Below are 10,602 nucleotides of genomic sequence, written 5' to 3' on the forward strand. Positions count from 1 at the left end.
TGCTGACACTTGCTCAAGGGCTGCCGCGCCCAGGACTCTGGACTGGGAGCCACCTGGAGACGGACCCAGAATTGGCAGGTCGTGTCTGTGACCCCTGACAGTGCTGCCGCACTCATGGGGCTTATCTCCTCACAGGGGAAGGAAAGCGCACAACTCATAACCAGAAAGATAGTAGGTAGTGGTTGAGTGCAGTGATCAAAGTGTCCGAGCCATGTGAAAGAGCAAGCCTGGAGGGCTTCTCTGCGGAGGCGACTTTCAAAGCGAGGCCCAATGAGGAGGAGACAGCCATGCAGAGATCCGAGGGAACAGCCTCCGAAGCAGGCGCATCTGTGAAGCAGGGGCGGATGGCACGCGCCGAAGTCAGACAGGTGGACACGGTCACAGGAGTTTGGCGGAGATGCTGAGTACCTGGTGGGAGTTTTGGAGGCAGATGACCTGATTTGTGTTTTCAGGGGATAACTCTGCTTTCCGAGTGGGAAACCGGTCGGCAGGGCACAGGGCGCGACGCGGGGCGGCCAGTCAGACTGCCCCTGCGGTGCCCCGGGCGGGAGCACGAACCGCTTCGTTTCCAGGGACAGAGGCACCTTCTGCAGCACGACCCGCGTTGGGGGCGGGGGTGGGGGTGGGGGGCCCTTCTTCTGGAAAACGAGTCTAGCGACTTGCTTATTTCGGATGTTGACAGCGACGGTGCAGCCGAGGGTTACGGGTCCCCTCTCCAGGGCGTCTGACTTTCCAGGCCCCAGACACGCGCCGGCGCGCAGGGCTCTGATGCGTGGGCGCCGGTGAACATGAACTTGAGCGCAGTGTGGAGTCAGCGCAACCCCCCCGGCCCCGCTGGAGCACCCACGTGGGGCACCCATGGCGGTTTCTGCTGTATGACTGGGAGGCAGGGCAAAATGACACACTCCACATCCGATTTTCAAGGATGCCTCCCAGGCCACGGCGCTGAGGCCGAGCTGTCTGGGGAAACCAACACAGACCGGTCAATCTATCACGTGCTACGCTCACTCCCTGCCCGCTTCGCCGCGTTCCGAAGGGGTCGTCGATCACACGTGTCATCCGGAAGGGACCAACGCGAATCCGTTTTATTGCATGAGATGTCATAGATCATTCAAACTTCTTAAATTCTTTGTCATTTCTGACTTTTCGCAAGCTGAAAAAATACCGATAATGTCAAAAAATGAGAACATTTTCATTGGGAAGATTTCGACAGGAATTCCCCCAATCGCTGTGTGACTTAGGGCAAATTAATCAACCTCTCAGTGCCTTGGTTCGTTCCCCTGTGAAGTGGTGATGATATGGTGTGTCTTTCTCGGGGCCGTTGTGAGCATCAAATCAAATCTCGAACACACAGACGTCTTGGACAGTGTTTCGATGTGGTACGTACTGGAAAAGTGGCAGCCACCCCTGATGACACAGTTTGCCTTCGTTCGCGAAGGGTCCCGATGCACATAAAATGCCACAGTTATAAATGCCCAGGGGTGAAAGTGTGACTCTGTAAATCAAACCTGCTGGTCAGTCAAGGCTACGCGTCGACCAATTCCATACGTGGAGCATACGAACAAAAAAACTATGCAGTGAATGGAGATACCGCTGTGGTTATGCGGCATATCTGTCTGCATCCCCATGAAGTATGAAAAATGTTTTTTTTTTTTTAATTTATGCTTACAGCACCTGGTCTTCCTAGGTGGTCTCCCATCCAAGTACTAACCAGGCCCGACCCTGCTTAGCTTCCGAGATCAGATATTAGGCTTGTTCAGGGTGGCATGGCCATAGACCATGGACTGTGGCTCCACTGGGACATGAACCCAGGACTTTCTGCATGTAAAGCAGATGTGCTAACCACTATGCTATGAAACCACGTCCCCCATGAAGTATGAGAAGAGAGAATGCCTTGTGCACCTGCCAGCCTCCGGGACTCACCTCCTGTCATCCTCACCTTCCAGACCGTGTCTCCCACAGGGAGCTCTCCAGTCACCCCCCAAACATGAGAATCCCGAGGCGCCATTGTTGGTGGCGCTATTCTCCTGGGCCTGTACTCTCTCTAGGACTCTGTGCTCCTGGTCTGCAAAGTCCTACTGGTGGCGATCACCCAACGATAATAAAGTAACCTGCGGTGATGAAAGGAACTTGGCGTGGTCGAAGGAACCAGGGGACTTTCTTTTTAATCCCCACCCTTATGACGGGCCAAATGAAACCACGTTTTCAAAACTGCCCTCTTGTGAGCACCGAGGAGGGCTTCATTCTGGACATGTGTATGACACCATCATTTTGCTGCTGTTTTACCCTGAAATGACGTCGACAGTTAGAGAGTGGCCTAGCTTTAGAGAGGAGCAGGGCAGGGCTCCCCGGAGGGCTGGCTTCAGCCAGACAAACATGAGGCTGGAGGAAGGAGCCGGGGGAAGGATGGAAGCGGGTGGATGGATGGAGGAGCAGGAGACATTGCAGAAAAACCCGGAGGAAGTTTAAGGACAAAGTAACTCTCCAGCTTCTCACGGGAGAGCGTGAAGGAGGAGCCAGCCCCCTGAAGCCGGGAGTGCGGCGGGGGCTGCCCGCAGAGGGTGTGGGGGAATGGCCAGTCGTACCAAGATGGAGCCGGCCGACTCGGGAACCTCCCTTAGGATGTGAACCGCAGTCCCATCCACCCTTCTAAGTGACCAGCCGTGGTCACCTCCCTGCTTTTCCTATCTACAGCCGGAGGACAATGACCCTGCTTCTCATTGTGCTTCCAGGCCTTGGGCCCCGAGGGACAAGGCTTTCTTTCCTGCCAGAGATAGGGCAAGGATGGGCTTTCAAATAAAAGCTTCCCCTGCCTCCTCCTGAATAGACGTGGGGAGGGACATGGACAGGGGAGGCGTCCCCGAGGTCACTATCACTAGGCCGAGAGGAGCCTTCGATCCGAGAGCTGACATTTGCCTGTTGACCTGTTATCGCAGTTGTCAAGTTGCCGGGGCCTCTGTGCTGCAGACCTGGGAAGGAAGGCCCCGCCTGGCCCCGCCCGGCCCAGCCGGCCCAGCGCCCGCCTCTCTGCCCAGACGGCTGCCATTGGTGTTTCCCTGACATCTGACCGATATGCTCGTTTCACTTTGGTAAACAGGCCACCTCAAGGCCAAGGTGACAGTGACCTCCGGCGCTGCACGCAGCTCAGGCTTCTCCCCGGAGACCCTGGGAAAGCCCTTTCACATGGGCCAGGGGTCTCATTTCCCTCCCCACCACTCGAATGAGGGCCGACAAAATAAATAAATAACCATCCTGCAGAATAGACAATGGGTGTGCAGAGCAGAGAGAGCCACGTGCAGAAGGACACCGGGGAGCGCTGGGGGTGGGGTGGGGGGCAGCCCGACTTAGAAGATGGCCTTTGCTTCCCTGCCACCAAGAATAACGCGACCGCCTGGGGAAGCACTCTCGGAGGCAGCCCAGCCGCTGATAGGCTGGAGCGTGCGGTTAGCCAAGCTGCCGCCTTTCTGACGCTCAGAAAGGCTCTCCAGTGTGAAATGGCTTGGAGGCTCTGCTTTTGCAAAGGCGATTAAATATAGATTCTTGGGGGCGAGGGTGGGGAAGGGTGTGGGTGGAGTGTAAGCGTGTGCCGCAGCGCAGTTTAATCCTGAATGTTTCAGTGGATGTGCTCACACGCTCAGCAAACGCATTTGAGTGTGCACGGCGTGCTGGGGGCAAGCCGTGCTTTTCGTCATGGTGGAGCCCTCTCAGATGCCCTCAGATGCAAGGGTCCGCTCTGTCTTTACACCACTGAGAGAGAGGGAGGACAAAGCCTGGGAGTAGGAAAGGCCTAGAGATTTGACTAGGTCTACTTTAATCTCTAGGAAGAAATGGCAGGCGGTCTCGTGTACCAGTTAGGATACCCTGGGCAGCAGGTAACCAGCCTATCAGCGCCTGGGGAAGCACTCTCGGAGGCAGCCCAGCCGCTGATAGGCTGGAGCGTGCGGTTAGCCAAGCTGCTGCCTTTCTGACGCTCAGAAAGGCTCTCCAGTGTGAAATGGCTTGGAGGCTCTGCTTTTGCAAAGGCGATTAAATATAGATTCTTGGGGGCGAGGGTGGGGAAGGGTGTGGGTGGAGTGTAAGCCTGTGCCGCAGCGCAGTTTAATCCTGAATGTTTCAGTGGATGTGCTCACACGCTCAGCAAACGCATTTGAGTGTGCACAGCGTGCTGGGGGCAAGGCGTGCTTTTCGTCATGGTGGAGCCCTCTCAGATGCCCTCAGATGCAAGGGTCCGCTCTGTCTTTACACCACTGAGAGAGAGGGAGGGCAAAGCCTGGGAGTAGGAAAGGCCTAGAGATTTGACTAGGTCTACTTTAATCTCTAGGAAGAAATGGCAGGCGGTCTCGTGTACCAGTTAGGATACCCTGGGCAGCAGGTAACACAAACTCCAACTCAAAATGGTTTAAACACAAAGGAAGATGTCTGATCTAAGGAAGAGTGTCTTCAGGGCTGGTCAGCTCTTTGTATTACCAAGCATCTGGTTTCCCTTTGCCCCACTTCTCTGGCATCCTAGGCCTGTCAGTCCTGCCGTCGGCTGCTTTCCTCCTGGTGCCAAGGTGGCTGCCATAGCCCAGCCATCGCACTCAGATGCCAGAGACAAAAAGAGACTGGCTGTCTCTGTTTCTCATTTTAAGAGTGAGCAAACTATCCTCAGGGTCCTGCAGCAGGACGGTGGTCAGAATGGTGTCACATGCAGTTTCATATTCATCATTGCCAGAAAGAATGTGACTGCATGTTTGGCTTGAACAAATGGAGATTGGGTCTTGAGCCGAGGATAGGGTTACGTTGCCTATGAAGGGGAGACCTGGATAAAATCGCAGTTCCATTTTTAGTTGGAAAAGGTGTTGCTCTGGCCTCATTTTCCATCATTCAACTTCTTCTTCCCTTCCTACTTTGGCTGAACTGTTTCTGGGTCTCCCCAAAGGCAGGGGTCTCCTCTGGGTCTGTCGACTATAGTTATTTCCAGTTGTCACCTTGTTGGCCGCCCGTCATGATCCGTTTCCTGAGCTCATTTTATTAGTGAGTTGCCTTTGGCCGAAAATGATGGAAATCTTTCGATATAATCAGAAGTAGTGAAAGATTCTTTTTTAAAAAAATGACCTTCCAACTGTGTGATTTCATATTAAAGATAATCTATACGTTCCCTGCCAGCTTAATGTCTGACCTTGGGGAATACAAACCATGTATCCAGCCCCGGTGGCCTGGGCTTTGCCTCTGGCATGCTATGCGATATGGGATAAAAAGAGCTCCTCTCTGGGCTGCAAAATCTCAAATAAAAATTGATGGGAGCTGGGTCAGCTCTGGAGAAGCAAATCGTTTCAGTTGAGCGGCTGAGGCTGCCTGGAACATACTGTGTTCAAAAGAATCCAGAAATTCAGTGTTGGGGGCTGCGAGGGGTGGGTGGGGTGGGGGCGAAATACTGTGATCCCTTGGTGATCTCTGCCAAGGGCACTTTTTGTTGACTCTGGGCTAGAGGATCTTGAAGACCCTTCCAGCTCTAACATTCTTTGGTTCTTATTTTCTTCTTCTCCATAGTTTGCTGAGACTTTAAGAGACATTCTAGTGCCGATAGGACACTGGCCTCTGATGGACCTGGTAGCAGATCTTGGGCTTGCGTTTCTTCAAATACGACATCGTTTTGCCACAAGGATGCAGAGCCAAAAATGAAATCTCGGTCCGTACTTCTTTATAAATGAGTATGTGCTGCTTTGTGCACTATAGATAAATATAGATTGTAGATAGATATGGATCTAGATATAGACGTAGATAGGAACAGTGTGTGTATGTAATTACATGCACAGTCATCTCTTGGTACCTATGAGGGATCGGTCCCAGGACACCCTGTGGATACCAAAACCCATGGATGCGCAAGCCCTTTATATAAAGTGGCATAGAATTTGCATATAAGCTGTATTTGCATATAGATTACAGCAGGGCACGCCTACACATCACTTCATTTGCATGATTTCAGTGTAGTGCTGGGCACGTGGTACACTCAAGTTTTGGTTTTTCAAACTTTCTGGGATCTTTTCTTCTTTTTGGAATATGTTTGATCAACAGTAGGTTGAATCCACAGATAACAAAACCTGCAGATACAGAGAGAGCTGACTGTATATATAACACACACACACACAAATCCTCATCTGTCCAGAAGGCATGCCTTTTGCACACGAATTCATTTAGTCATTCAACAGATTTATATGTTGCATACCTGCTATGTGCCAGGCATTGTTGGGCATTGGGGACATAGCAGGGAACAAGATGGTCAGTCCTCGACCTCTCAAGGAGCTTCTTTCCAGGAGGAGAAAGCGACAATAGACAAATGAGTCCCTGACTGTTGCCTGTACGTAAGTGCAGAAGCCGAAGCAGGCAAGAGAACATCCCAGATGCTCCGAGGCAGGGGTGAACTTGGCAGAATTGGGGCCTCCTGCTCTTGACCTTTCCTTGTTTCTGCTCCTGAGGCACGTGAACTGCTTTGCTGGGTTATTGCTTTGCAGGGCGGCTGGCGCACAGTCGGCTTTCTCGGTGTGGTCACCCGTAACAGCTGTTTAATGTCCCGCACACACCTTCCATCCGACAGTGTGCCGTGCGACACAGCACCACGCCTCCGCACACATCAGGAACGTTTCTATGTCTTAGGGCTGGAAATGCACATTTTTTGGTATATTATAGTGTAGCTTTTCAGACCAGACTCCTCTGGGCTCAAATTTGCAAGTATTAAAGCAAGAAAAAGATAGTCTTAAGGATGAACAGCTTCCATCCTGCACCGGTTCGATCTGTCTTGCTTTAGGATGCCAAGGAGAGCTCGGTTTTTTCTCAGTACTTAATTCCACGATCTCCCCCGATTTCGGAGGAAACCCATAAGTAGAAACACTCAAGTCGAAAGACAGCTGCTCATGGGGCACATGTCTGTGATTTGGGGTTTTTCAGGCATTCGCACCTGCAGTCTTGGAACTGGGTGGAGAGGATTTCTACCCCTTGCACACCGAAGGTCCCCCAGATGGGAACTCCAGAGCGAGAGGCTCCCCCTGGGTCTTAGTCACAGTTGCCTCTCAGAAGCTGAAGGTCGCTCCGAGCAGGGTCTAGGCAGAGGGAGGTGGGAAAATTTAGAAATTCTACTCCTTTTTTGACACATGGAAGTTTTCGATGGTCATGGACTATTTTTTTGGTATCATCCCACTTACATGAAGTAAACAGAACAGGCGCTTTTATTGAGACAGAAAGTAGAAAGGCGGGGGCCCGGAGCTGGAAGAAGGACGTTAGAGTTTAACGGGGACGGAGTTTCAGTTTGGGCAGATGAGAAAGTTCCGGAGATGGACGGTGGTGACGATGATTGCACAGCAACGCGAATGTACTTAAGGCCTTTGAACCGTACATCGAAAATGGTTACGAAGGTCAATTTTATGTTATACATATTTTGCCACATACAAAATACTTGGACTCGTTTATTTAGAATACGGGTGTTCCCTGTTCCTGCCTCACTGCCTATATACAGCAGGCGCCCACTGAAAGAATGAGATCGTGTATCTGATGTCTCTTCCCCCGTATGTGCTGACTCGCACTCAGCCTGGACTTGGAGCGCAGCTCACACACACACACACAAATCCAATTGTGTAGGTTTTATTGAAGAGTTACGTGGTCAGGCAGAGCCCTATCCACAGGTCACAGCAAGACCTTAAAGAATCTGACACAAGCAGGTAGCTTTTCCCTCTGCCCTGTCCCCTTCTGTCATGCAAAAGCATATGCTCCCTTCCCTGGGTCTGAATCAGCAAATTCCTGGGGCTCCGTAATCCCAGAGAACCCACCCTGGTCAGAAGGCAGTTTAGGGACCACATTTGTTATCAGAATATGCCATCTGGGGGGGTCTCCCCAGTGTCCCCCGTGCCGCACAGCTCCAGGGAGTGGTACTCATGGTGTATCGTGCAATCATTCTTCAGGAAGTGGCCCCTGGTACTGTGTGACGGCAGCCCTCGTCATCTGCACCCCTCACCCACTGCTCCCCAAATATTTGCTTCATCCCCCAGTGCTCTTTTCGTGATTGAGATTCCGGCGAATCTCATTGTTTTGTTGTAGCCACAGGTGCGAGTCTTTCTTCTTTGTCATGGGTTTTCGTACTGGAAGGCATCTGATAATCCTTAGCAAGGGGTGCATAGCTGGTCCTAGGTACTCCATAGCTAGATCCTGGCTCCAAGGAGGAACTGTGAAAAGTACTTTGTGAGAGATTGGGTCCGAATTCTCGTAAAGGGTTAAAAAGAAAAGAAAAATATACTGAGTGTTTCCCAGGCCATCTGTGTGAAGACATAACAAAACCACCCTTGAAATACCAGCAGGTGAGAACAGTGGGCAGCTCTATGTGACACAGTTATTGGAAATATCTCTTCCTGGTTTTAGGAAAAACGTATTTCAAATCTATTTGTTATTTTTTTTTTTCCTAGCATGCTTATACCTCCTGCTAATGCTAACAATCAGTTTTCAACTCGTTTTGATTTTACTCATCCTGTGGTTAAAATTTCCAGTTTACCCAGCAGGCTACGCAACCTCCCTTTCCTGGGAAAGGATCTCTGTGCTCTGGCTGGCAGTGAACCTGTTCTCTCAGCAGCTGCCCGACTCATCCAGCCTGCTCCTGCCTTCTCTCCAACAGAGACCCTCCCGGTGGGCGTCAGGAACAGTGACTTAGTGTTCCCCACAGGGGACAGGGAAGAAGAGAGGCCTGTCTCCCAGAACCGTGAGACTCATAATCTGGCAACAAGAAGAATTTTCTCCCTGTTTCCTGGGAAATAGCTGATAAAGGACATTTTGTCTGCTGCTATTTGTGTATACCTAGGCCGTGTAAATCCCCAAACGCGTCTCTCCCCAGCCTCCACCAGAGCTGGCTCTTTGAAAACATGAGACAATAACGAAAGCCCAGAGCGGGCACCCCGGCTATGCCAGCTGCAGCCACCATCCAGGGGCTGGCTTCTCGACGCTTCATGGCCCTGAGAAATGTTTCTCTTTGGGGGTGGCACAGGGGATTTGGGGGAGAGTGGGCTAGAATAATCAGAGGGCACATTCCTGCAGGCTAGAGCAGCCCCGCCCGCCCCCTCCCAGGATACACCTCTTCGTCCAGCAGTCTCGCTATCCGTGGGGAGTGGGCTGTGAACAGGCTGAGTTTCTGATAACCCTCTCCTTAGTTTATCTGAATGAGCCGAAAGGCTGCAAAACAAACCAGCCAAGTCCGGGCTGTTCCTGCGGAGTTTACCTGCGACTTCCTGTTTACGAGCTCAGTGCGAGAAGCCCCTATTTCAGTGTAGTGCTGGGCACGTGGTACACTCAAGTTTTGGTTTTTCAAACTTTCTGGGATCTTTTCTTTTTTTTGGAATATGTTTGATCAACAGTAGGTTGAATCCACAGATAACAAAACCTGCAGATACAGAGAGAGCTGACTGTATATATAACACACACACACACAAATCCAATTGTGTAGGTTTTACTGAAGAGTTACGTGGTCAGGCAGAGCCCTATCCACAGGTCACAGCAAGACCTTAAAGAATCTGACACAAGCAGGTAGCTTTTCCCTCTGCCCTGTCCCCTTCTGTCATGCAAAAGCATATGCTCCCTTCCCTGGGTCTGAATCAGCAAATTCCTGGGGCTCCGTAATCCCAGAGAACCCACCCTGGTCAGAAGGCAGTTTAGGGACCACATTTGTTATCAGAATATGCCATCTGGGGGGGTCTCCCCAGTGTCCCCCGTGCCGCACAGCTCCAGGGAGTGGTACTCATGGTGTATCGTGCAATCATTCTTCAGGTAGTGGCCTCTGGTACTGTGTGACGGCAGCCCTTGTCATCTGCACCCCTCACCCACTGCTCCCCAAATATTTGCTTCATCCCCCAGTGCTCTTTTCGTGATTGAGATTCCGGCGAATCTCATTGTTTTGTTGTAGCCACAGGTGCGAGTCTTTCTTCCTTGTCATGGGTTTTCGTACTAGAAGGCATCTGATAATCCTTAGCAAGGGGTGCATAGCTGGTCCTAGGTACTCCATAGCTATATCCTGGCTCCACGGAGGAACTGTGAAAAGTACTTTGTGAGAGATTGGGTCCGAATTCTCGTAAAAGAAAAGAAAAATATACTGAGTGTTTCCCAGGCCATCTGTGTGAAGACATAACAAAACCACCCTTGAAATACCAGCAGGTGAGAACAGTGGGCAGCTCTATGTGACACAGTTATTGGAAATATCTCTTCCTGGTTTTAGGAAAAACGTATTTCAAATCTATTTGTTATTTTTTTTTTCCTAGCATGCTTATACCTCCTGCTAATGCTAACAATCAGTTTTCAACTCGTTTTGATTTTACTCATCCTGTGGTTAAAATTTCCAGTTTACCCAGCAGGCTACGCAACCTCCCTTTCCTGGGAAAGGATCTCTGTGCTCTGGCTGGCAGTGAACCTGTTCTCTCAGCAGCTGCCCGACTCATCCAGCCTGCTCCTGCCTTCTCTCCAACAGAGACCCTCCCGGTGGGCGTCAGGAACAGTGACTTAGTGTTCCCCACAGGGGACAGGGAAGAAGAGAGGCCTGTCTCCCAGAACCGTGAGACTCATAATCTGGCAACAAGAAGAATTTTCTCCCTGTTT

General features: G+C 51.2%; 1 pseudogene; it reads right to left on the reverse strand.

Annotated features, from left to right (window-relative positions):
* Window positions 1–1,662: 1,662 nt before the first annotated feature.
* LOC111731841 lies at window positions 1,663–1,778 on the reverse strand (annotated as a pseudogene).
* Window positions 1,779–10,602: the final 8,824 nt, after the last annotated feature.

The sequence above is a fragment of the Pteropus vampyrus genome, unplaced genomic scaffold (assembly GCF_000151845.1).
Source record: "Pteropus vampyrus isolate Shadow unplaced genomic scaffold, Pvam_2.0 Scaffold403, whole genome shotgun sequence".
Taxonomy (NCBI): domain Eukaryota; kingdom Metazoa; phylum Chordata; class Mammalia; order Chiroptera; family Pteropodidae; genus Pteropus; species Pteropus vampyrus.